Genomic DNA, 26,406 nt, shown 5'->3' with positions numbered 1-26,406 from the left:
TGTCAGGAGTTACTCAGAAAATAAAAGTCAAACTTTTATAAAGGAGGAATTTTATTCCTTTGTAAATCTCGTGGAAAATTAATCATATGAAATAGGATGGTGCCAAGAAAGCATTTGCAAGAGCGCAGATGCAGAAGTCTGAAACATTGCATTTTCCAGGCAGCGTGTTTCCTTATCGGAGCAGGCTCCTTCGTGACTGCAGTGATCATTACTCAACAGTGATGGGTGACAGGAGCTCATATTTTCCCATGTTTTAATCATTTCTTTAGAACTGACTGTGGCCGGGGGAGATGCCCTCTTGCTGTGCAGTGCCCATTGCACAATAAATGGGAGATTTCTGGGTCTCAGGGCAGTGCCTGTGTAGACGGAACCCAGTACTGAGAGAGTTGGCATCCAGCATTCCAACTATCTAATGAAGTAAATGATCGCATTTATTAGAATGTTTTGGTGCTTTGTGACGAGAGGAAGGAACAAAAGCTCAAAAGGCTTTGTCTGCTTCAGACTGTTTAGGATGGACTAAATTTTATAGAGTGCCCTCGAAGCTCTGTTCTGGAGCAGAGCCAGATGTGGCCCAGCGCCAGTGGCAGCCGTTAGTGTGACAGGCACTCATGTGACAGCTTCTCAGTGGCTTACACCCTGAAACCACCACTGCTGCTTGTCTCCCTAGGAGATTAGTTCCACTGTTGTCTTCCAAGATGTACTGAATTTTAACATGTATGGTATTTTTAATGATCACAAATGGTCTCTTGTTCCATAGTGTTCCGTTTTATTTTTAAATTTGAATTCAGTTAGCTGACATATAAGTACATCATTAGTTTTGATGTAGTGTTCAGGAATTTGTTATTTGCATATGACACCCAGTGCTTATCACATCACAAACCCTCCTTAACACCCATCACCCAGTTACCCATCCCCCACACACCTCCCTTTCCACAACCCTCGGTTTGTTTCCCAGAGTCCAGAGTCTCTCATTGTTCGTCTCCCTCTCTGATTCTTCCCATTCTGTTTTCCCTCTTCCCCATGATCCTCTGTACTATTTCTTATGTTCCACGTATGAGTGAAACCGTGTAATTGTCTTTCTCTGGTTAACTTATTTCACTTAGCATAACACTCTCCAGATCCATCCATGTTGATTTAATGGTAGGTATTCATTCTTTCTGATGGCTGGGTAGTATTCCATTGTTCATATGAATCACATCTGAGGATAGCTCATCTCCTTCCATAGTTTGGCTATTGTGAACATTGCTGTTAAGAATATTGGGGTGCAGGTGCCCCTTCTTTTCACTACATCTGTATCTTTGGGGTAATAGCTTTTTATTCTTTAAAGCACCTAATTCTTTTTTTTAAATTCAAAAATATTTACTTTTCTGAAATATTCCATTGCAGTCAATGTACAATTTGGTTTACCATACGTTTTTTTAAATGCTTATCAAATAATGTTGATCATAGTGTTTGCTATTGTTTTTTTTAGCTTTGAGATATAATTGATTCATAAGCTGAAGATGTAGAACATATTGATTGGATACACTTACATATTGCCAAATGATTACCCCCGTAGTAATAGCTAACCCCTCCTTCACATCACATATTGACCGTCTCTTTTTTTTTTTTTTTTTTTTTTTTTTTTGTGGTGAGAACATTTAAGATTGATCTCTTGGCAATTTTGAAATGTGTAATAGGATAAATATGTATAGTATAAATAGTCCCACTGTGCACTAGATCTCCAGAGCTTATTCACCTTATATCAGGAAGTGTGTACCCTTTGACCAAAATATCCCCATTTCCCCCAATCCATGGTAACCCCCATTCTACTGTTCCTGGGAGTTTGGCTTTTTAGATTCCACATATGAGACCATACAGTGTGGTTCTTTCTGACCTTTTTCACTAGCATAATGCCCTCAAGATCCATGTTGTAAACACCAAGATTTTCTTTCTCGTGCCTGAAGGATACTCCATTATAAAGGTCTAATACCTCTCCTTCAACCATTCATCTGTTGATGGACCCTTATGTTGTTTCCGTATCTTGCTTATTGTGAATAATGCTGCTATAAACATGGAGTGCCGGTATCTTGTCAAGATTCCATTTTCATTTACTTTGGAGATACACACGCACAAACACACACATGTACACACCACACACACACATATGCACACACACACACACACACACACACACCACACATGCACACACACAGGAGTGGGATTGGTAGATCATATGGTAGTTTTAAGTTTTTGAGGAACAGACATACTGTTTTCCATAATGGCTGTACCAATTTACATTCCTACCAAGAGTGTATAAAGAGTCCCTTTTCTCCACATCCTTACAAACATGTTCTCTCTTGTCTTTCAGATGATAGCCATCCCAACAGATATGCAGTGTTCTCTCATTGCGGTTCTGATTTGCATTTCATTCATGATTAATGATTTTAAGTACCTTTTTATATACTGTTGACCATTTGTATGTCTTCTTTGGAAAAATGTCTGTTCAGTTCCTCTGCGCATTTTATGATTGGATTGTTTTTTATTTTCTTATTCTGTTGACATAGTTTGGATATTAACCCTTTATTAGATATATGACCAGTAAATATTTTTTCTCCATTATGCAGGTTGCCTTTCATTTTGTCAAGTCTTTTGCTGTGGAAAGCTTTTTAGTTTGATGTGGTTCCATTTACTAATTTTTGCTTTTGTTGCTTATGATTTTGGTGTCCTATCCAAAAAAAAAAACAGTTACAAACATCAAGGAGTGGTTTTCCCTATGTTTTCTTCTAGGAGTCTTATGGCTTTATGTCTTATATTTAAGTCTTGAATCCCTTTCAAATTAATTTCTGAGAGTAGCATGGTGTAGAGGTCTAGTTTCAGTCTTTTTGTGGTTATCCAGTTTCCCCAGCACCATTTATTGAAGAGATCATCCTTTTGCCGTTGTTTTTGGATCCCTTGTCAAATATTAGTTGACTGTATATATGAGGGTATGAGGGTTCCTTTGGACTTTGTGTCTTTTTTTTTTTTTTTTTTTTTTTTTTTTTTTTTTTTTTTTTTTTGCTGGCACTTTATTACCATAGCTTTGTGTAGTATAGTTTGAAATCAGGACATGTGATCCCTCCAGCTTTGATCTTTCTCAGGATTGTCTTGGCTATTCAGGGTTTTGTTGTTGTTGTTGTTTTCCCCATTCAAATTTCAGGATTTTTTTTGTTTTTGAATTTATATGAAAAATTCCATTGGAACTTATAGGAATTGTGTTAAATCTATAGATGGTTTTGGGTAGTATGGACATTTTAACAATATTTTCATGATCCATGGACACAGGATAGCTTTCTGTTTCCTCTTCAATTTCTTTTCACCAAAATCTTATAGTTTTCAGGGTACAGGTCTTTGGTTTCCTTGATTTAATTTTACTCCTGTGTTTGTTTTTAATATTGTGAATGGGATTGGTCCTTTTTCAGATATTTTGTTGGAGTATAGAAATGCTACTGATTTCCACATGTGGATTTTTGTGTTCTGCAACTTTACTGAATTTGTTTATTGGTTCTAACAGTTTTGGTATGTTTTCTTGTGCGTGTGTGATAAAGTCTTTGGCATTTTATATATGAAAGATTATATTGGGTTAAGGAGTGCACTTATTGTGATGAGTACTGGATGCTATATGGAAGTGTTGAATCACTAAATTGTTCACCTGAAACTAATACTGCTAGTTAACTAACTGGAATTTAATAAAAACTTAAAAAAAGATTATACCATCCGCAAGCAAAGACAGTTTTACTACCATTCTTATTTGGATGCTTTTTGTTTCTTGTCTGCTGTGGCTAAGACCTCCAATCCTATTAGAATAATAGTGGCTAGAATGGGCATCATTGTCTTGGTCCTAATTTTAGAGGAAAAGCTTTTGCAGTCCTTTACCATTGAGTGTGCTGTTAGCTGTGGGCTTCTCATCTATGGTCTTTATTATATGGAGGTATATTCCTTCTATACTGAATTTGTTGAGTTCTTATCATGAAAGGTTGTATTCGTCAAATGCTTTTTCTGTGTCTACTGAGATCCTGTGTTTTTAATCTTTTATTCTATTCATATTCTAAAAACATTTATCGATAGTGCATATGTTGAATTGTCCTTGCATCCCAGGGATAAATCTTTCTTGATCATTACATATGATTTTTTCCAATGTAGTGTTGATTTTGGTTTGCTAATATTTTGTTGGGAATTTTTGCATCTATATTCATCAGGAATACTAGCCTATAGTTTTCTTGTAGTGTTCTTATATGGCCTTGGTATCAGGGTAATGGTGGCCTCCTAAAATTAGTTTGGTCGTTATTCTCTCCAGTTGTTTTAAGAGAGTTTCAGAAAGATTGGTGTGAATTCTTTGAATGTCTGGTAGAATTCACCAGTGAAGCCATCTGTTCTTGGACCTTCTTTGAAAAGTTTTTAACTACTGATTCACTTTCCTTACTCATTATTGGTTCGTTCAGATTTTTTATGTCTTTCAGTTTTGTTAGGCTTTATGTTTCTAGGAATTGATCCATTTCTTCTTGGTTATACAATTTGTTGGCAATATAATGTTCATAGTTGTCTCTCTTTTTTTTAACTGTACAGTATGACCTTTATTTTATAAAAGAGATATTTTTGATTACATTTCACTTTCATATATAAAATTTTAAAAAGCCTGGAATAAAACTTACAATGTTTTATATTTTAATACATTAAAATGTTTATCTTAAGAAGATGAATTAGAGATGATTTTTATTTTCTTTTTCCTGGCTTCCTTATTAAAAAAAATTCTAGAACAGGGAAAATTATTTTTAAATGTTTAACTTTTTCAATAATTTCTAGAATGAATAAATTAGATTTACTAAAAATAACATAGAGTATACAACCCCCTCCCTTTCATTTACTTATTTACTAATTTATTTTCCTCTCCAGCTTCCTCCCTTTTATTTTTAATTTTTTTCCATTTTTAAAAAAGGATTTTATTTATTTATTTGACACAGAGAGAGAGAGAGATCCCAAGCAGGCAGAGAGGCAGGCAGAGAGAGCGAGAGAGGGAGCAGAGAGCCCGATGCGGGGCTCGATCCCAGGACCCTGAGATCATGACCTGGGCTGAAGGCAGAGACTTAACCTACTGAGCCACCCAGGTGCCCCTATTTTTTTTCCGTTTTATTTTATTTTTTTTTTCAGTGTTCCAAAATTCATTGTTTATGCACCATATCCAGTGCTTCATGGAATACATGCCCTCCATAATACCCACCACCGGGCTCACCCAACCACCCACCCCACCCCCCTCCAAAACCCTTAGTTTGTTTCTCAGAGTCCACAGTCTCTAATGGTTTGTCTGCCCCTCCAATTTCCCCCAACTCACTTCTTGTCTCCATCTCCCAATGTCCTCCATGTTATTCCTTATGCTCCACAAGTAAGTGAAACCATATGATAATTGACCCTCTCTGCTTGACTTCACACAGCATAATCTCTTTCAGTCCCGTCCATGTTGATACAAAAGTTGGGTATTCATCCTTTCTGATGGAGGTGTAATACTTCATTGTATATATGAACCATATCTTCTTTATCCATTTGTCCACTGAAGGGCATCTTCATTCTTTCCACAGTTTGGCAACTGTGGCCAGTGCTGCTATGAACACATAGTGTAGTAGTCTCTTAATGATCATTTGTATTTGTGCGGTATCACGTGAAACATCTTTCATTTGATTTTGTCATCGTAGTCCTGCTAAGCATTGGTTCATTTTGTTTATCTTTTCAAGAAAGCAATTCTTAGTTTCATTGATTTTTGCTATTTTTCTGGTCTCATTTACTTCTCATCTTTTTCCCCCTTCTGTTGACTTTGGGCTTAGTTTTCTTGTCCTTGAGGTGTGAATATAGGTTGTTTATTTAAAATATATATATATGTTTTTAATTTGTAAAGTTTTTTCCCATCTGAAGATTTTAGTTTAAATTCAATTATCCAACATATAATACATCATTAGTTTAAGATGTAGTATTCAATAATTCATCAGTTGCTTATAACACACAGTACTCATCACATCACGTGCCTTCTTTAATGCCCATCACCCAGTTGCCCCATCTCCCTGTCCACCTCTCCCTCCTCAACCCTCAATTAGTTTCCCAGAGTCCAGAGTCTCTCAGTCTCTTTCTGATTTCTTCCCCTTCAGTTTTCTCTCCCTTCCCCTATGTCTTCTGCACTATTTCTTATATTCCACATATGAGTGAAACCATATGATAATTGTCTTTCTCTGATTGACTTATTTCACTTAGCATAATACCCTCTAATACCATCCGTGTTGAAATGTTTCGTTTCTTTTTCTTTTTTTTTTTTAAGATTTTGTTTTTATATATTTGACAGAGATCACAAGTAGGCAGAGAGGCAGGCAGAGAGAGAGAGAGGGGGAAGCGGGGTTCCTGCTGAGCAGAGAGCCAGATGGGGAGCTTGATCACAGGACCCTGGGATCATGACCTGAGCCAAAGGTAGAGGTTTTAACCCACTGAGCCACCCAGGCGCCCCATAATGTTTCTTTTTTTAATGTAGAATGTATCACTGAAATCTTTCCTCTTAGAGTTGCTTTTGGATTATCTCATAGCTTTTTTTTTTTTTTAAGATTTTATTTATTTATTTGACAGACAGAGATCACAAGTAGGCAGAGAGGCAGGCAGAGAGAGAGAGAAAGGGAAGCAGGCTCCCTGTGGAGCAGAGAGCCCGATGCGGGGCTCGATCCCAGGACGCTGAGATCATGACCTGAGCCGAAGGCAGCGGCTTAACCCACTGAGCCACCCAGGCGCCCCTATCTCATAGCTTTTGATATGTTGTTTCCATTTCCATTTTTTAAGATGTTTGATACCCATTTTTGATTTCTGCTTTAACCTATTGTTTCAGGAGCATATTGTTTAATTTCCATGTGTTTGTGATTTTTTCCAGCTTTCCTCCTGTTATTGATATCTAGTTTCATGTTATTATGGTAGGAAAATATTTGTGGTGATATGATTTCAATTATGAATTTGCTAAGACTTGCTTTATGACCTGTCATATGAATTATCCTAGAAAATGTTTTATATGCACTTGAAGAATATATATTCTTCAGCCATTGGATGGAATGTTTTGTACATGTCTTTTAGGTCCATTTGGTCTAAGGTATGGTTCAAGTCCAGAATTTTTTTGTTGGATCAGTCCTCCAAACAGAAAACCATTGTCGAAAGTTGATATTCAAGTCCCCATACTATCATTATATTGTTTATTTCTTCCTTCAGATTTCAGTGTTTAATATATTTTGGTGTTCTGATATTGGAGATATATATATACACACACACACATATACACACACACTTATGATCTATGTTCTCAAAGAATTGACCCCTATATCCTTATATAATGACTTTGTCTTATCATTTTTGGCTTAAAGTCTATTTTGTTATATATAACTATTCCTTCTCTTTTGTGTGTCCTTAAAGCTGAGTGTCTTGTAAGCAACATATGTAGTTCAGTCCTTTTTGTTCTTCTTTTTAATCCATTTGGCCATTCTACTGTTGATGTATATCTTTTTCATTTGTTTGTTTTCTGGGGGTGATGGTGAAATTCAATCCATTTATATTCAGAGTATTGACTGGTAAGGACTTACCATTTTCTAGCTGTTTTTAGTTGCCTTGTTCTTTTTCTTGCTGCCTTACTCTATAAATTGATTACTTTTTTAGTGGTATATTTTGATATCCTCTTTACTTTTTGTGAATCTACTGCAGGTTTTTGCTTTGTAGTTACTATGAAGTTTACATAAAACAGAAGCCTACATACTCTTAACAGTGTATTGTAGATTTTCATGATACTAGTCAGTGTTCTTACCCACTCAAATGCACCCAAACTCCTATTTTTTTTTTTCTCCAACAGGTTGCTGGAATGTCTCTGGAAACCTCCTCTGGACTTGCACAAGAACTTTTTCATCCTTGGGTGAGTGCCTAAGACCATGTTTTCTAAGGCTTCTAGACTGCAGCAGAGATTGCTAGAACTGGTTTAAGGGCTACTGCTAGGTTAGTACTGTAGGCTGAGGTCTAGTTGCCTGTTACCAGATTTGTGGATGAGTGAGATGACTCCTGGGTCCCTTGGCATTTGGTACCAGGTCCCACAGCTCCTTCAAAGGCTCTTTTGTCTATGGATGGATGCTGAATTTGTGTGTGTCTTGGAGGGATTGTGGGATGGGGGGGGTGGGCAAAAAGGAGAAACCGCTTATGCCATCATGATGTTGGTATCACCTCCAAGTTCTTCATTCTGATGTTTTTAAAACTCTTATCTCCTAAAGCACAATGACTAATAGTTCTTTTCAAATATTCTCTCTTTCTTTGTAGTGTGTGTGTGTGTGTATGTTCCTATTTGGGTCTATCTTCATTTTAGAAGTATTTCCTACACATCTGGTGATCTTGGGCTATGCATTTTAAGAGTGGGGTATTTAAATGCTTTTTGGAAGGTCTCATGTGAGCATAGGACTTGCTGACTTTTGTGATTGAATTTCACTGGGAAGTGAATATTACTAGATGCAAAATTCAGTGTATGTGGGTCTTTTTGTTGAGTTACAGTTTTTCCTAGGGAGAATTCTTCAGTCTCCTGGCTGAGGAGCATATGCCTGGTTGCTTTGCATCTGGGGACTTAAACTGGGAAAAAAACTAGAGATTTCACATTCAGCATGTGGATTTTTACTGAATTCCCATGACTTCAGAGGCACTTGGTTCCTCCGGGGAATTCCTGTGTCTAAGGAATTTGGCCTGTCTTTTGAAATGAGTTCATTGCAATTTTAGTGGAGTTGGGAAGATATAAAGATAAATGTGTGTTTAAGTTATGTTCAATAGGAACCCCAAGGTTGATAGAGATTTATGGAAAATTCATGTATTTCAACACAATTTCTAGGAGAAGAGTTGAGATAAAAAGAACATATGCAGTTAGAGTAGCATCTGATCAACTAGTGACTGCCTGGCCCTGAAGAACTTAAAAGTAGTTAGGGATCAGGGCTCAGTGAGCTGAATGGGTTCTATGACCTCTGGCCAGGGATATGTGGCGATGGGTTTTCAAAATATACGAAGGATATAATTTGGGATATAAAAGAATTTGAAGACACTGCCCCTCTCTTTGTGATATGGAAGGTCTTGGGCTTATTTTAATTTGTACTGTCTCTAGTTTGTCTTCAACTTTCCAAAATTGACCTTAGAGTTGTTAAGGCAACACTTTATACTTTCTAACACTCTTTGACATACATTTGCCCTTCCACATTATTTTTTTTTTAGTTTTGAAAGATAAATGTGTAATATACATATTTAGTGTCACAATAATAAAAAGTTCACAAATACCCAATTGGTTATACATCCAAGCTCTTATATGACAGTCCCTAATGATGTGGTGGGTAGAAGTTGAAAAAAATCTTAGAGTTTCACAAACAGCAGCTACTGAACCAGAGGTTCTCTTTCATTCTTTATTCTGAGATCATCATCCTCCATTCCATGGAACTTCAGTTAAACTCAGAGCAAAGTTTCCTTTGTGGACTGCAAAGGGGTTGAGACTTCTTGGCCCAAAAGACTAAATTGTTTGATTTTATAATTTAAAAGTATGTCTTTACAGCAGACAATTGCATCTCAGAGGATTATTTACTTTAGAACATGCCTGTGTATAGATTTGGATATACCTACAGTGAGGTAGTCTTGCTTTGCTCGGGATAAGTTCATGTGCATTTGCTTAAGCCATTGCTGATAGGAGAATAGAATGTAAGACCTGGCTGGAAAACATGGGCAGATATGATCTTCACCTTATGTGGCCTGAGTCTGATGCAGTTCAACATAAGATATACTGTTGAGGCCCCAAATATTACATTGAAGAGTGAATATCCAGACCTGGGAATTAATATACCTGAACTATTATGTATTTTGGGGGTCACAAAACTGGCCATCTTATGTGGAGGGCAGGGAGGGACCAAAGAAAGGAGCAAACCACTCCAGATTGGCAAGTGGCAATTTTAGTAAGCAAGGAAACTTACTTAGAAGGCTTATCTTGGTGGCGACAAGACAAGCAAATTTCCATTACCTGGCTGCCACATCTTAAAAGTTTATATATAGGCCCTAACTGGGTTCTTAGTCACATATTTGCTGTCCAGGTGATCTCAACACATTATTTCAAGGGCATGTCCCTGTGGAAGCTCCTAATGGTAAGGCAAGCTGAATGCATGTTCCAAGGACAGGAAAAGGGGTGAGGAATCTCTGATTGCCTGGGTCCAATTGTATATCAACTGGTGGTCGTATCTTCTTGATGACTTCCCCCAGTAGTCTTTCTAAAGGCCACTGAGCAAAACCTTATCATGGGAATTTTACCTTGAAGGGGAGAGGCAGGTCTCAGAACATGGAATGAGCCCTGGAAAGTAAGGAATAAACTCCTGTATTTTTCTGGGCCTTGAAATTAAGAACTCATTTCACTGAAAACCGGGATATGTTCAAGGAACTTCTGCTAGGAAATACGTGTGGTGTACATAAGCTGGCTCCTAAAACAGGGTCTACATGGGAGAGCTACAAGTAGGGATCTCTTGAAGTTAGTCTTGGGTCTTGGCTTGCAGGTTATGAGAGCACCATATATTAAAAAAATGGTTTCAATTTTACTGCCTTCCTTCCTCTTCTTTGATCTATTATCCTCCAAACAGCAATAAAATCTGGTTGGCTTGATCTCTGCTGTAACAGAACTTGAGGAAGCATTATACCCCGGCTCTAGACAAAGCAGTCTAAGGGAGAGGAGTGGTTAAAACAACAACAAGAAACATAATCTCTGAGGAGGTGGCAGGAGGTCATATAAGAGGCCACATAAGACTCCTGGAGCCAAGTGGCTGACTCGGGTATCCGGTGACAAGATGGATTTGAAGGGCACAGAAGCATCTCCCAAGGAGTCCTGATTACTTAGGGTGGAAATTTGATAAATACTAAACTTATTCAGTCAAATGGGATAAGGATCTCAGATATTGTAATTTGAGGATTTAGGGATTCATGAGAGAGATGAAGCCATGCTGGTTACATTGATAAAACAAATTACATTGTAGTTTTTGTTAAATAGGAAAATGCACTTTATTCTTTTGATGTCCTCCTGGACCCTTTTGAGCAACAGATGTGAATTCTAGTTCTTAGGGACTTCCTTTCCCTTCTTCTTTTAATGAGATCCAGACAAACATGTTGGTTTTCTTCTTTTGTGTTTAGTCTGACACCACTTGCATACTCACTCACCTCCACACAAGGTTCCAAGTTCTCCATCACCTTTGAAGAAGCTGCTGCTCCTCCTCCTTCCCCACCCCCACCCCCATTTCTTGAGCAGATCCCCTACCAGCTATCTTTGAACTTTGTTGCTGGACTAAACAAAAAAAGGTATTAAAATGTTTCATGCTTTATCTCTACTTTTCCCTAATTCTTAAATTTTCAAGACTCTTCAGGAAGTCCCCACAAATTCCGCCATCTCTGACTTTAATCACCCCAGCACCTGCTGGTGGTGTCCACAGGTATCTGCTACATCTCATCACTGGTCATGACCATTGTGTGTGTGTGTGTGTGTGTTTGTGTGTGTGTGTGAGTGTGTTTACTTTGCTCGGGGCTTTTGCTGCCCGTGTTTCATCTCTGGGCTTACAGAAGTAAAAAGAAACCCATCTTTCACACAATGTTTAAGAAACCCAGCCAAATCACTCTATTTCCTTTTTGTGGGTATAAATCTTCTTTGAAATAATTTTTTACTATAATTTTCCTAGTTTTTCCTTTTTTTTTTTTTATCTGTTTTAATAGTTTAGTATCTAGTTCCTAGAGTAGTGCCTAGTGTACAGTAGGTGCTTAGCAAATGTTTGGGGGAATGAATAAACCTAAAATGAGCCAAAACTCAGTTTCAATTCTAAATTCTCAAAGGAGGTGGTCCTGCCTATCTTTAAGATTTCAGAACAGGTTAGGATTCTCTGGCACCCTCCTTCTTTATAAATTGTATTCTGTGGCCTCCAGCCCTCAAGAGTACCATGCTGTCTTCAAAGTGTCCATAGTGTTCTTCAAAGCCTGCCTCTTTGCCCTGTGGGAGTGAATAGTCCTTGAGCCATTGCTCTATGCCAGGCATGGTATAGTTGTTTTATAGGTAACTATGTAACTGAATTGCTGTAACAAACTTGAGATAGTGGATAACATTCTCATCTTATAAATGAGGAAACAGAAGTACAGAGGCCAAGGTTCCACCTCTGGAAATCTTATTAGGAACTATCTGAATGTTAAGTAAAGTCAGAGTCGATGTTCTTCACAGCTATGCTCTCCTCTCTCCCCGCCCCAGGTTCCAGAGCACTCTTGCTTTCTTCCCTCTTCTTGAGAAAGCAACCTTAGTGTTAGCATTAGGAAAACTATGATTTATGCAATGAGAAAACACTCATGAATACTTTGGTTTTGTTTTTAATACTTACAATGCAATGTTGGCATCCTAAACATTTTGGCGTTTTTTGTGACTATGGTCTAATGAATTTACAGTTTTCTTGTATATGTTTGCAAACCTTACAAGGTTCATAATGATTTCTTATTTAAAAGATTGTTTTCATTTCTTTGAAAAAGATGGATGGTACTTTGATAGGAATTGCATTAAATGTGTAGATTGCTTTAGGTAGCATAGACATTTTCACAGTATTTATTCTTCCAATCCAGGAGCATGGAACATTTTTCCATTTCTTTGTGTCTTCCTCAATTTCTTTCATGAGTACTTTATAGTTTTCTGAGTATAGATTCTGTGTCTCTTTGGTTAGGTTTATTCCTAGGTATCTTATGGTTTTGGATGCAATTGTAAATGGGATTGACTCCTTAATATCTCTTTCTTCTGTCTTGCTGTTGGTGTAGAGAAATGCAACTGATTTCTGTGCATTGATTTTATATCCTGACACTTTACTGAATTCCTGTATAAGTTTTAGCAGTTTTGGAGTGGAGTCTTTTGGGTTTTCCACATATAGTATCATATCATCTGCGAAGAGTGATAATTTGACTTCTTCTTTGCCGATTTGGATGCCTTTAATTTCCTTTTGTTGTCTGATTGCTGAGGCTAGGACCTCTAGTACGATGTTGAATAGCAGTGGTGATAATGGACATCCCTGCCGTGTTCCTGACCTTAGCGGAAAAGCTTTCAGTTTTTCTCCATTGAGAATGATATTTGCGGTGGGTTTTTCATAGATGGCTTTGATGATATTGAGGTATGTGCCCTCTATCCCTACACTTTGAAGAGTTTTGATCAGGAAGGGAGGAAACAGTGAACAAAATCAAAAGACAACTGACAGAATGGGAGAAGATATTTGCAAACGACATATCAGATAAAGGACTAGTGTCCAGAATCTATAAAGAACTTAGCAAACTCAACACCCAAAGAACAAATAATCCAATCAAGAAATGGGCAGAGGACATGAACAGACATTTCTGCAAAGAAGACATCCAGATGGCGAACAGACACATGAAAAAGTGCTCCATATCACTCGGCATCAGGGAAATACAAATCAAAACCACAATGAGATATCACCTCACACCAGTCAGAATGGCTAAAATCAACAAGTCAGGAAATGACAGATGCTGGCGAGGATGCGGAGAAAGGGGAACCCTCCTACACTGTTGGTGGGAATGCAAGCTGGTGCAGCCACTCTGGAAAACAGCATGGAGGTTCCTCAAAATGTTGAAAATAGAACTGCCCTATGACCCAGCAATTGCACTATTGGGTATTTACCCTAAAGATACAAATGTAGTGATCCAAAGGGGCACATGCACCCGAATGTTTATAGCAGCAATGTCCACAATAGCCAAACTATGGAAAGAACCTAGATGTCCATCAACAGATGAATGGATCAAGAAGATGTGGTATATATACACAATGGAATACTATGCAGCCATCAAAAGAAATGAAATCTTGCCATTTGCAACAACATGGATGGAACTAGAGCGTATCATGCTTAGCGAAATAAGTCAAGCAGAGAAAGACAACTATCATATGATCTCCCTGATATGAGGAAGTGGTGATACAATATGGAGGCTTAAGTGGGTAGAAGAAGAATAAATGAAACAAGATGGGATTGGGAGGGAGACAAACCATAAGTGACTCTTAATCTCACAAAACAAACTGAGGGTTGCCGCGGGGAGGGGGTTTGGGAGAAGGGGGTGGGATTATGGACATTGGGGAGGGTATGTGATTTGGTGAGTGCTGTGAAGTGTGTAAACCTGGTGATTCACAGACCTGTACCCCTGGGGATAAAAATATATGTTTATAAAAAATAAAAAATTTAAAAACCACAAAAAAAAAAAGATTGTTTTCATAAAGACTGTTCCATTGGTGCGTCCTTTCTTCTATTCCTGCCACACCCCGTCACCCCTGCATTTATTTAACACCTGTTAAGAGTCTGGCACTTTGTTAGACACTGGGATTCCAAAGATTCTCAAATATATATTTTCATCTCTCTTGTCAGCTTAAATTTCCTCAGTGTCTTCTCATTTTCTTAGAATAAGTAGTGAAAACCAAAGCATAACATTAAAAACCCTTCATGATTTGGCTCCTGTGTCCCTCCCTCATGATTTCTTTGCTCTTTATCCTGTTTCCCATTTTCATCTCTTTTTCTCTACTTCCAAGCCCCGAGTAAATAAACTCTCCTGAACTACTTTCAATGATGCTATCCTCTCTAGGTTTAAGATGTCATTCTTCTGCCTGGAATATTATCCTCCTCATTTGCCTAAAACTTGATTTTTCATTTTTCGCTAAGCTCTCTGCAGAAAGGTTTTCTAACCCCCAGAGTCTGGGTAAGGGGCCCCTTCTCACCACTTCTGCATAGTCTATGCTTCCCTGCTTGTAAACAGGCAGGGGTTTACTTTCTTTTTCCTCACCATTTTGTGCCCTCAGTATAAGGTCATTCCTGATACATGGCAGTGCAATGGCCAGAGGCATGAAAAGTAGATAGGTTGTTTGGGAAAGGACAGGTATGTGTGGTGTTTTGTTTTGTTTTTGTTTTTTTAATTTTGGCTCCTTTAAAAACAGGAAAGCATTACATTTTCTTCCAAGTAACTGTTAGTGTCTGCTTCGTCTGTCTTGTTATAGATTTTTGTTTTGTTTTGTTTCTACAAGGATTGCAATTCACCCCTTACTGCTGTCTTCTTTGCAGTCAAACTATACTAAAATCCTTTAGAAAGCAGAAAGCATTGGCAACAGGAAAACTACTTATTTTTGCCAAAACTCCATACTTTATTGTACATTTTGGAAGCTTCTTGCCAACTTCAAAATCCTTTTGTTGAAAGTTTTGTGTTTCCTGAAAGAAACAGGGAGCTTCCCTGGAATCCCTTGGATTAGTTATGGGACGAGTTGAAGATACACCTGAGGTTTCTGTGTATGTGAATGGAGGTTCCAGCTATTGTAGAAACTACCAACTGAACATACTCTTGGCCTGGATTATTAGGGTCAGGTTGGAGATGGGGTTCTTGCAGCAATGATAATCTCCTCCAAGCATTGCTTCTTTGGCAGGAGAGAAGGAACCATTTTTCTTTCCCCTCTTTACAACTGACTGACACATTTAATTTGACTCTATGAAAAATGCTACAATAGTCATTTCCTTGGGCCATTCATCTTACATGTTCAGTTGCTGGGCATCACATGAATGCTGTCTATGTACACCATGGAGGGCAAGACATGAGCTCTGTTGGAGTTTTAATTGTAAAACTAAATTTTCTATATGCTCAGGCTTTACAGTTAGGTACTTACATTTAACGAAACTAAAAAAAAGTATTAAGTCTGTCACTTCTCATGACTCAGCTGTTGGAATTCTGGGCAGGAGGGAGAATTTCAAATGCTGAAAGGGTACAGTGATGAGAAGAGGAAATACTGCATTGTGACTGTCAAATATCATCTACTTAACGTTTGATCTGGTCTGTGCTTATAGCAGGATACACGTGGGGCTATAGAAGAAGAAAGTGTTAATCAAAAGTATAATTTCTCTCCCTCACTTTTTCCATTGCGATCCCTAGAAATCTGACTGATTTCTGCCTGCCTTTTCCTCCACCAAACCCAGGAGTTGGGTGGTGTGTCTGTTCTCCCTGCTGCCCTTGTCAACTATTGCTTGTTCTTAACTTGGGAATGGACCTGCTGCCACCACGTCAGAGCGGCTCCCTCTCCTACTTCCTGCCTACTGTAGCCACCAGTTACTGCGGCTGCTATAGTCACACAGAACCTAAAGGATGTGACTGCTGTCCATATGGACTGTGCCCAATAATGAAGCCAAAAGAGGAAAAGCAGAGCTCAGAACTGAAGTGATCGTCATGATTACATTGTTTGGACCCCCTAGATCCAGCCATGTCTGAAGCCAGCAACACCGTTTAGACTATACTAAACGGTATAGACTGCTTATACTAGCTTTAATGGCATTTTGACAGCCTTCAAATCTTGGTTGATAAAGGTCCCAACACATTTTTCAAGTGCTCTGGGTGCTCTGGTCATAAAAAACCCTGTCTCCTTTCCTAGAAACTGATATGTGCTTAACTCTTGATCATCCCTGCTGGGTCCATGACCATGGTGGTAGCAACAAAAGTCTCTATTTTCACCTTAAGCTCTGCTTTTTGTCTGCAGGCTTCATTATTGGGCAGATTCTATGTGGCATCCATGAAGACCACTAGACTCCTATCCCCAGTAGAGAGAAAGCATTTGTAGAACTGGTAGGAAGATCTCAGAGGAGGATCCTGACTGGCTTGGCTCCAGTCAGAAACTAATCCCTGAAGCAGTCAGGATACTTACGGGAAAGGAAGCTTTTGACAGGCCAGGTCTAATTTCACGATTATCATTTGGGGTGAAGATAGGGCCAGCACCATCAGAACAGGAAAGATGTACTCTAAGGCTGATAAAGAAAGGGATTATGAAGCTATCCATTTGGGTCAGCAAGGGCTACTCTTTACCTTAATTTTGGAAAAGGACCAGGTTCCTTGAGGAAATTCATGAAGACTACCTTGTTTCTGGAAAGAGTGGGCTGTGTCTTCCCATCTCATCCCATCTCATCAACATTGCCTTGATGACTATCCCACAACCCCCCCCGCCCCCCCCGCGATATGAACACCACAGCTGTGGCTGCCAGTTGTTTTAGGTCTTACCCTGGTTTTGCCAGAAATCAGAGCCTGAAGTAGAGACTCATGTGCTACTTCTTTATTCAGGAGTGAAATCCCATGGAATAGGAGGAAAGGAAAACAGAAATGCATCAGAAAAGGAGGGAAAGCCAATATAAAGGTGCATTATTAAACCAGCTTCCATTTGGTGTTAAGAGCTTCTGAGGGCTCGATCTTGCAGCATCACCTTCTGAGATTGTGTGAATGACCAGCTGGCAAGAAGTCTGTCCAAGGGAGAAAGGAGCCAGTGGGTAAATTCTTCTTCCTATCTGCCCTTGGTCAAAAGTTAACTTTCTGGGTGTTAATTTCTTTGAACTTATTGAATATGCATATGTAGGCTCTGCAGTGTGTCCCATCTCAGTGTCAACAAGAAATCCTGGGCAGGAGGCAAGAAGTATCTGGTGCAGGTATAAGAAGAGGTGTTACATTTTGCTGCTGTACTACAAAATGGTGCCCTCTGGGGAGAGCAGTGCAATCACAGTGGCTCCATCACTGTATTGACCAGCTGCCAACTCTGAAATGACTTGGACAAGGGTTTTTTTTTTTTTTTTTTTAAAGGGTCTTTAAAAATAAGTATTTCTTGATTTAAGTAAGCTCTACTTAACTTCTTGGACTCATGACCCCAATATCAAGAGTTGTGTATTCTACGAGCTGAGCCACCTAGGTGCCCTGACAAAGGGGTTAATGAAATAAACTATAGTTGCTGCTTTTAAACCTAGTCACAAGGCCTTAATTGATATTTATCATCTTCCTCCATCTGTTCTAGATTTTCCCCACCTGTGCCTGTACTTCAGTGGTTATATCTTTTTAATGTCAGATTGTGATTGCTTCAGTTGTCTGTTTATTGGTCTTAATGAGCAGAGAAACACTAAGGGATGTTCCAGGGAATCTTCTGCTTCTATACTTGCTCTTTCCTTCATCCATTGTGTAATAGCTCCCCTAGCTCCCCATGGCAGTCAGGATCAAATCACTCCTACCACTTGAATGACTTCATTGTCAAGTAGCATGAGGAAGAATTGACCTATTACAGTGAGCAGTTCACTAGTTTTGTGTACCATCCCCCCATGGAAAAATCTGTTACTCACTCTGCTCACCCCATTTCTATACCCACCCAGAATTGGAAAATAGGATAAGAAACACAAATTCCCTGGTGAGTTATTAGGAATGATAAGGGCCAATCCTTTTTCATTCCTTGGTTTCTAAACCTCTATATTCTAAGTATTAAGGACATAACACTTATTCCTTAAATACACATACTACATTCTACAGAAGAGACTCCCAACCCCATAATGGTGGTCCTCAACCTGGTAACTTTGCTGAGCCTTTGACAAGCTAATCACAGTTTTGTTAGGTTGGCTGCTTGACCACATGGTCATGTACCCATGTTGAATGTTGTTGATGAGAAATTTGTCCATTTGTCCAAAGTGATATTATATGGGCTATCCTGTCAGTAAGGCAGGCAATCTCTAAGTCCATAAATGACAATGCTGGCTGTAGCACAGTAGTAGGGAAACCAAGCCTGAAACCAGAGTAGATATGGATTCTAGTTAAAATTAATTGCTACTCCTCCGAGATAAAATGGACCTGATATAATTAACCTGTCATCAAATGGTTGCTGGGTTTCCTGCAGAATAGTGCCATATGAGGGATCAGCATTAGTCTTTACTGCTGGACGTTTGTACATTCAGCAGTAGAACTGGATGAGTCTTGCTGAAATCGAGTCTATGCTGCAGGGTTCTTGCACAGCCTCCATTCTTCCATGGTCACCGTTCCTGGTTCTATTATGCCATCAGGAAGTGGTCAAGAAGACCTCCTGGCTGATGTTCACAGGACAAATAATTTCAATCCATTTCATTTTTGATGGTCTTCTCGGTGGTGAATGTTCTCTGGAGGACAGTGTGAGACAAAGTTTTTCCCGTGTTCGTATGTCCATTATATTTTTTTCACAGACTTTTCTCTATAATCTTCTAATCTGTTCCCACCAGGCCCCTGAGCAGTGAACCAGTTCATTCACCACTGCCCAGGATTACTTGTATATCTATATTTCAGAGCACTTCTGTCTCCAACAAAGTGAACAATAAAATAAACTGTTGACAGCTCTGACCATTAAGATTTCTTGAACAATTGCCTTTTAAAGCCCTCCCTGAGGGAGCCTGAAATCCCAGGAAGCAGGAATGTAGGAAAAGGGGAATGAAGCCAGAAAGGTAGGAAATCTACCATAATGGCATATTACCAAACTGATATCAGGGACAGTGACCCCATAAATGACCATTTCTCAGGACAGTCTGTTTGGAGAGGAAGGGGGAAAACTTCCACTAGTCAGGGTTTTACCCCGAGTATTCCTATGTACTTTCACATATATGAAACATTAGGGCAGGAGGCAAGAGGGAATATGCTAGAGGTATGTGGTGAAATGCTGTTGGGTTGTGCCCATGTGAAGTTGGTCAAATTTCCCACAGAGGTGGTAGCTACTATAGCCACTGAGGTTGGAACAAGTGGCCAGATGCCCTGGGGATAGGTGGATATGTAAGGATATGACTTGGTATGTAAGAAGTGTCCACTTCATCTTCCCTCCTTAGAGAAGCCTTCCTTGCGGAATGATGGTACACTTACAGGTTTCATAGTCTCCATGGTTCCCCCCCAGATACTTCTATGAATTAGGCATGTATGTTATTTGAGCACATTAATGCATCCACAGGCAAGGTTGAGGACACAAAGTTGAGTTAGGCCTGGTCAGTATTTTCTGAAGGAGTTTGAAGTCTGTTGTATCCTCATTTGACAGATGGGAAAATGAAATGAAGAGATGGTGACTTTCTCCAAGTCATTCAACCAGAATGTGGCAAAGCTGGATCTATTAACATTTTACGTCTCCTACTCCAAATAAATTGTACTGCCTATACCAGTTATTGGAGCGTTAAAACAGCAAATGACTGGTCAGCACAGGGTCATGACTCCTTGCAGAGCTTCGAGTTTTGAACAATGTCCCACAGTACGTGAGATTTGTAAGTTCTTCAGTGATAATACCATACTGGTGAAGGTAGATCAGGAGAGTTTCTTTTATGCTACATTTGCAGTAGATGAGAGGATGGACAAACCTTTTGTTGAAGAGCGTTCTATCTTTCTGATTGCAGAACCAAAACTAATTGTATTATCCTTAGAAAAGTTATACTGAAAAAATACAAGTAGAGCAAATAATAACCAATATAATTTTTTTGACCTTAATATTATGACTGTCTTCTGGTATCATTTAATATTTTATTACATCTTCACTTTAATGATATGGCATTCCATTATATGCTTATATCATAATGTGTTTAATTAAATGTCTTTTTGTTGGACATTTTTCCAGTTTTTCAGTATCAAAATGCTTCATTATATATAGTCATATTAATCCATTTCTCCTGTAACTATCCTCTGGAACTATTTGGGTGTGTAACTCAGTACCAGTTATATGCTCACCTGGAAATGTGTACATTATGCTGACCAAAGACATGCACAAGGGTGTTTATAGCAATACTGTCTATAATAGACCAAAACTAGAAATAGAAATATCTACCAAAAATAGGTAAATACTTGTATATTCATATAGTGGAAGGCTATATAGTTGTATATTGCATGCAACAATGTGGATGAAATTCATAAACATCAAGTCAAGTAAAAGAAGGCAAGCACAAAAGTATCACATACTACATGATTCCATACAGAAAGCTCAAAGGCAGGCAAAACTGATCTCTGGTGCTAAAAAGTCAAGGGAATGGCTATTTTGCAGGTGGGAGGGTGGGTGGGTAATGACTTGGAGGAAAAAGTATTTATCTTAGGAATTTTAATGACTGAGGACATGGGTGGGCTTCCAAGATGCCAGTAGTGTTCTGTTTCTTGACCTGAATGGGCATTATACAGGTCTGTTCACTCTGAATATTTGAGTAATTTATGACTTGTGTGCTTTTCTGTATGTGTATTATACTTCAGTATAGATATTTATTTTTAAAAAAATGAGTGTAGCCTAGGAGCTGCTGAAGAGTGTCCCATAGAACAACCATGGGGTTGTAAATAACAATGGCACCTAAATGTAGCAAACAGAGTGCTGTTTCATTAGGAGGACCAGCATGTTAGTGCTCAAGAGACCTAGAAAGGGCCAGGTCCAAGTACTTTGTCTCTAACTGATGATGTGGCATATAGGCAAAGATCACATCCGGAGGGTTTGGGGGGATAGTGGAACTGACCCTGGGTAAATCCTGTGAATTCAGAGAGCAACGTTGAGGTCAAAGAGGAGCTTGTGAAAAGCAAAACAGAGCAGGTAAGCTGAGATTGACAACCAAATAACCTCAGGAAATAAAAGGGTTTTGATAGTAATACAAATTTACACATGGGCAGGAGATATGTACTAGGAAACTGGTGGTAAACAGGACTCAGTCCAGGAGATCAGGGACAGCACGTCCCTACATATAGAGACAACATGCAACTCTGAAACTGTGGCTTGCCTGTTGATCCAGTGGTGACAACTGTCTCCTCTGGTAGGTGAGAAATTTCCTTGTTGGTGAATATAGGGTTATTCTCCTCAAAGTGGGGCAAGAGTCACTAGGGACCTAGTAGTGGATGCAGAGAAAAAGAATGAAATTCTCTGGGGAGAGTTCAGTTCTAAGGATTGTAGTGAATTCAGAGAGCAACGGAAGGAATGATAATTCTTGTAATTCTTCTAGTGGTAAGGGAAAACTTACTCCTGTGTGGGTGCAAGATAATTAGAACCAAAACCATTTAATTGGAAGATGTCCTACCTTAGCTGCTGTGGCTTCTAGTATAAGAACAAACAACAGTTGGTCTTCAAATGCCAATCGTGATATGGCGTGAATCCATCTCACTAAGCATGAACCAAGCATGTGTTAGGAAATGGCAAGCAAAATACTAAGGCTTCAATAATAACTGACTTCATGCAACACTATTTTCAGAGAAATTGACAAATATCCCATCTGAAACTCCAAACATACTCAAGGGAGGGAGAGCCTGATTTCCTACCCACCTAAACAGATGAGTCAGCTGGACCCTGAGCAGGAAAATATTATTTATCTAAGGGCCTATAACTCAAGAGCTCAAGGGCCACTTTTCCTCATGCATTGTTTTCCTCGCTAAGCCATGATGTGGGCTGGCAGTGGGACACTAACTAAAGGTGGCATGGGATATTAAGGATTTATATTTATGGTTTTTTTTTTTTTAAACTTCTAGAGATTTCACATTGCTGTCATAGAACTTAGAAATGGAAGGCTGACATGTGGACTCCCACTGCTTGTTAAAGCTTGGTTATTTTTTAGGAAACAAGCAACATCTGAGTTTCCCAAAGACTTGTTTGTGCTTCCCTTGATAAGACCTCAGAGCCCTTTGCCAGAAACTCAAGATAATGCTGTTTAGACTTTGTGCCTAAAAACCACCCTGTGCGTATATATCTGTTAACATGTATGTTATGACTCATAACTTCTGGTCTGAGAACCAAGATTTGCATTTCTAGCAAACTCATAGCTGATGCTCCATGTCTCCAGATGGCATGTGCAGTAGTGGGGATGGAATATGTTCTTGGGCTCACTGTGGACTGTGTGCTTTAGTTTGGAGTCTTTGGCAGTAAGGCCTCCAGAAATGGGGCATCTGTGTCAAGAAATAGTGCACCTAAAGCAACATCTTGGAAAATCTTTGAGCTTCAGATCCACTGGAAAAAATTTTTTTTTGAAAATTTGAGTTTACTTTTTCCTTGTTGTCCAGGAAACAGAATTATGGGTCACCGGAATGGCGACTTTACGGCAGCCACAATTTTAGCCACTGAGCATAGAGCTGAGCACAAAATGGAACATGTCCCCATCATTGTGAAATTTAGTTTAGTTGGGGTGAAGAGAAGGGGACAAGTCCCACTAAAAGTAAATAATTTCTAGAGTGGTTATAGGTGATAGAGAAGGAAAACCACTTTTTTAGAAAGAGAAGGCAATTAGTAAGGGGGTACGGAGTAGGAGTTTTAAATCAAAAGACCTCACGGAAGAGAGGATAGGCGGAATAAAGACAAGGAAGTGACAAAGTGAGCTGTGGGGATATCAGAGGGGAGAATATTCCAGCTGGAGGAATTACAAGGACAAAGGCCTAGAGATGAAGTAAGGCTGGCATGCTGACAAAATAGCAAGAAGGCCGGTGTCGTTAAGTAGAGGGCCAGGGAGATTAGGGAGGTGAAGATGGGAAAAGGGGCCTCTTAGAGCCTGTGAGCCACTATACAAACTTTGTCTTTTCCTGAGTAATATGCAATGTCATTGGATGGTTTTAGACTCTTCTAGCACCCGTGCTAAGATCTGTAGAGGCTAAAGGTAGAGCCATGGGACTGTGGAAGGGGATATTAATCATTCCGGTGAGAGACAAGGGTGGTAGTTGCTGGCGTGGTGATGAGAAGTGGTCAGGTATATTTAGACAGATGTGATTTTTCCCTATGTGTTTCCCTGGATTTGAGGGGAAACAAGGATTTATTAACCTGGGGGCTTGACTCATGAAACTCTTGGCAGTTGGTTGGCAGGAGACTTTTTATTGTTCTCTCCTTTTTTTTTTTTTTTCTTTCTTTAAAGCATACTACTTCATTTTGTCCCTGCTGCTGGATTATCACTCACTTTTTTATTACTTAAAATTATGGAATGTTGTGAGCAATAGTATTTGAGGTTAACCTTCACCCATCCAGACTTTGGAACAATTTAGTAGCTTGTATTCCATTTTTAAGTTTTATATCACAGATGGGTGTCTTTCCATTAAAAAAAAAATTTGGAGTGACAGCAATTGTCAATGTTCCTTTCCTCATAATTTTAACTTGACTATTAAAGATAGAAACTCTCCAAAGAGCTCCCTATTCTGGGGATGGCAAATATGTGGCAAATACTGTCACTCTACCACTTTCTCACCAATGGCAGACATTGCTAAATGATCATAGTGTTCTTTGTCACTGAGCCCTGATGGAGCATTGGAATCTGTATCAAAATAACCACAAATAGATCAGAGTTGGCACGAGTTAAAACCCATTTGCCATTTTTCTGTGTAATCCTTCTTCCTGACAGCTTAATAGGATTGGACAGGAGACTATTACGCAGTGGTGCCAGACTTCATCTTTGTCTTATCAAATCCTGTCTCCATCACTTGCTAACCCTGTGATCCTACACTAGCATCTTAACATTTCCAGGCCTCTGGCTTCTCTATAAAATGGGGAACATATGAATACCTATCTTAAAATAAATGTAAAGTGCTTAACTACAGGACCTTACCAGGTTCATTTAAACCTGGTTATTTCTTGAGTTAGAGCTTAATACACTGATTTCTTCATTACACAATATTTATAGAGGCATCCTGCCTTTGTCACCTTGTCTTTTTATCTTTTTTCTTTTTTAAAAAATTCTTAGCCTACAAGCATGCCTATATTTTCTCCAAGGAAGGAAATCTTCCATGCAAACAACTCCTAAGTCCACACAGGCATTATTGGAGCCTCTCACTCCTGCTTTAACCTCCTCTGGGTTTGGGGTTGAGAGGGTACGTGTAGTGCTAAGAGGCAGGAGATAGGAGGGGCTGGTAGATGGTGTAGTGGAAAAGCCATGGCTAGAGGAAAGGGCTTTGGTCTTCTGGTCCTAGATCTAACATTTCACATTGGATCTGTATGTGGGCAATCCCTTAGGGACAAGATACATTAGTAAAGTGGTACTGAGTAATAATACATATTCTATTTCCGGTTCATTATAAGCAATGTGGATTTTTATCAAGCTGGTTTTAGACCCAATCATTTTGTTACACTGTCGATATGAGAAAATAGTTCCCAGGTTCCAAAGCCTTTATGTACTTTATAATATGGCTTTTTTTTTTTTTTTTTGCTTTTTATTTAATTCTAAAAAAATCTAATTCAATTGTAGTTTACATACAGTGTTATATTTGTTTCAGGTGTACAATATAGTAATTCAACATCGTAGTATTGTAGTCAGAAGGTCCATTTTCCTTAATTTGAAATTTGCCTTTACAAATCCAATTATGATTATGCTGACATCTGTGCTCATAAATGCCAAGCCATTGTCGAGGAAAATGCAGTTAATTAGAGCTAGTCTGGTATTAGCTCTCTTGAGTTTCATCTTTAGTCTCCATGCCACAGGGATCCACTTCTGGTGAGCTGAAGAGGCCATGTCTGGGAGCCAAGTGCTGGGCTCAGAGGCTGTTGCTGAAGGCATTTCAGCAGTGTCCTCACTAGTTCCATTCCTCTTAAGGAGGAAACATGTTATATATATATGAGCTTGGTTCTTGAAACCCCCTTAGATAAACTTAAGGCCCATTATTGTGAGATTTTGTCTATAGGAGAAAGTGTTTTCTGCTGTACGGTAGTAATTTCACTGAGTCTCACCAGGGCCTACATCTTAGATGGATCTCACTCACCCTCCCTCTGGAGTTTTACATGCTTTTCTTCTGATACTGACAGACAGCAATAATTGAGGGATTTTTTCCCCCCCTGTGAGGACTGAATGAACTTTAAAATCCTTCTATGGACATGTAACTAGGTAATGGAAGGGGAGCCTACTAAATTGATTTGTCCTCTCTGGCCTAAACCAAACTCATTTTTAAGTTCATTCCATCCGTATTTTATTCTAGTTTCTATTGAACAGAAATCTGGTCGTCTATTTGTTCCTTTTTTCCTTAGTTACTCAAGATTTTCCTTTTGTGTTTGTTTTCTATAATTTCAGTGGTTTTTATTTTCTTGGAGCTTGTTATGCTTCTTGAATCTTAGGATTCTTGTCTTTTTCACTGTAGGTCATGTCAGCCGTTGCTTTCTTGAAATTGCCTCTCCATTTACTTCTTCTTAGTGTTGCTCTTTCTCTTCTCTTCTTCTTAATTTTTTGTATTTTCTGTTTCATTCTAGATTTCCAAAGATCTGTTTTCCAGTTTAAGTCTCTGAAACTGTTTCATCGTCTATTATTCAATTTCAGTGCCTGTATTTTATTCTGAGACATGGTGGTGGTTTAATTTTTCTTTTTTTCCCCATAATATCTCATTCTTAGGCTTCAGATTATTTATTCATTTTATAACATTTTGTATTTTCTTTGAGATTCTGTAACATTAGGTGAAGCTTTCCTGAATTGTGTAGCTTTTGATAGTGTCATCTTAGAACTTTGATTCTTCTGTTCGTATATGTAATAATTTTAACACTTATTTTTATTTTCTTGTAGATTCTTTTGGAATATACAATCTCTAGTTCAAAATGGATTGTCCCTTTGTGTATTTTATTTTATTTTTTTAAGAGATATATTTATT

General features: G+C 38.8%; 1 long non-coding RNA gene across 2 annotated transcripts in view; it reads left to right on the top strand.

Annotated features, from left to right (window-relative positions):
- The window catches only part of LOC131840491 (uncharacterized), a 212,628-nt gene that overhangs the window by 48,318 nt on the left and 137,904 nt on the right, over window positions 1–26,406 (top strand). For both annotated transcript variants that reach the window (XR_009357378.1, XR_009357379.1), the window contains one exon: window positions 7,874–7,933. This is a non-coding gene — a long non-coding RNA (uncharacterized LOC131840491). The remainder of the gene's footprint in view (window positions 1–7,873; window positions 7,934–26,406) is intronic.

Source organism: Mustela lutreola, chromosome 9, assembly GCF_030435805.1.
Source record: "Mustela lutreola isolate mMusLut2 chromosome 9, mMusLut2.pri, whole genome shotgun sequence".
NCBI classification, from domain to species: Eukaryota; Metazoa; Chordata; class Mammalia; order Carnivora; family Mustelidae; genus Mustela; species Mustela lutreola.
The sequence above is the reverse complement of the archived record's forward strand: the minus strand, read 5'-3'. Positions and strand labels throughout refer to the sequence as shown.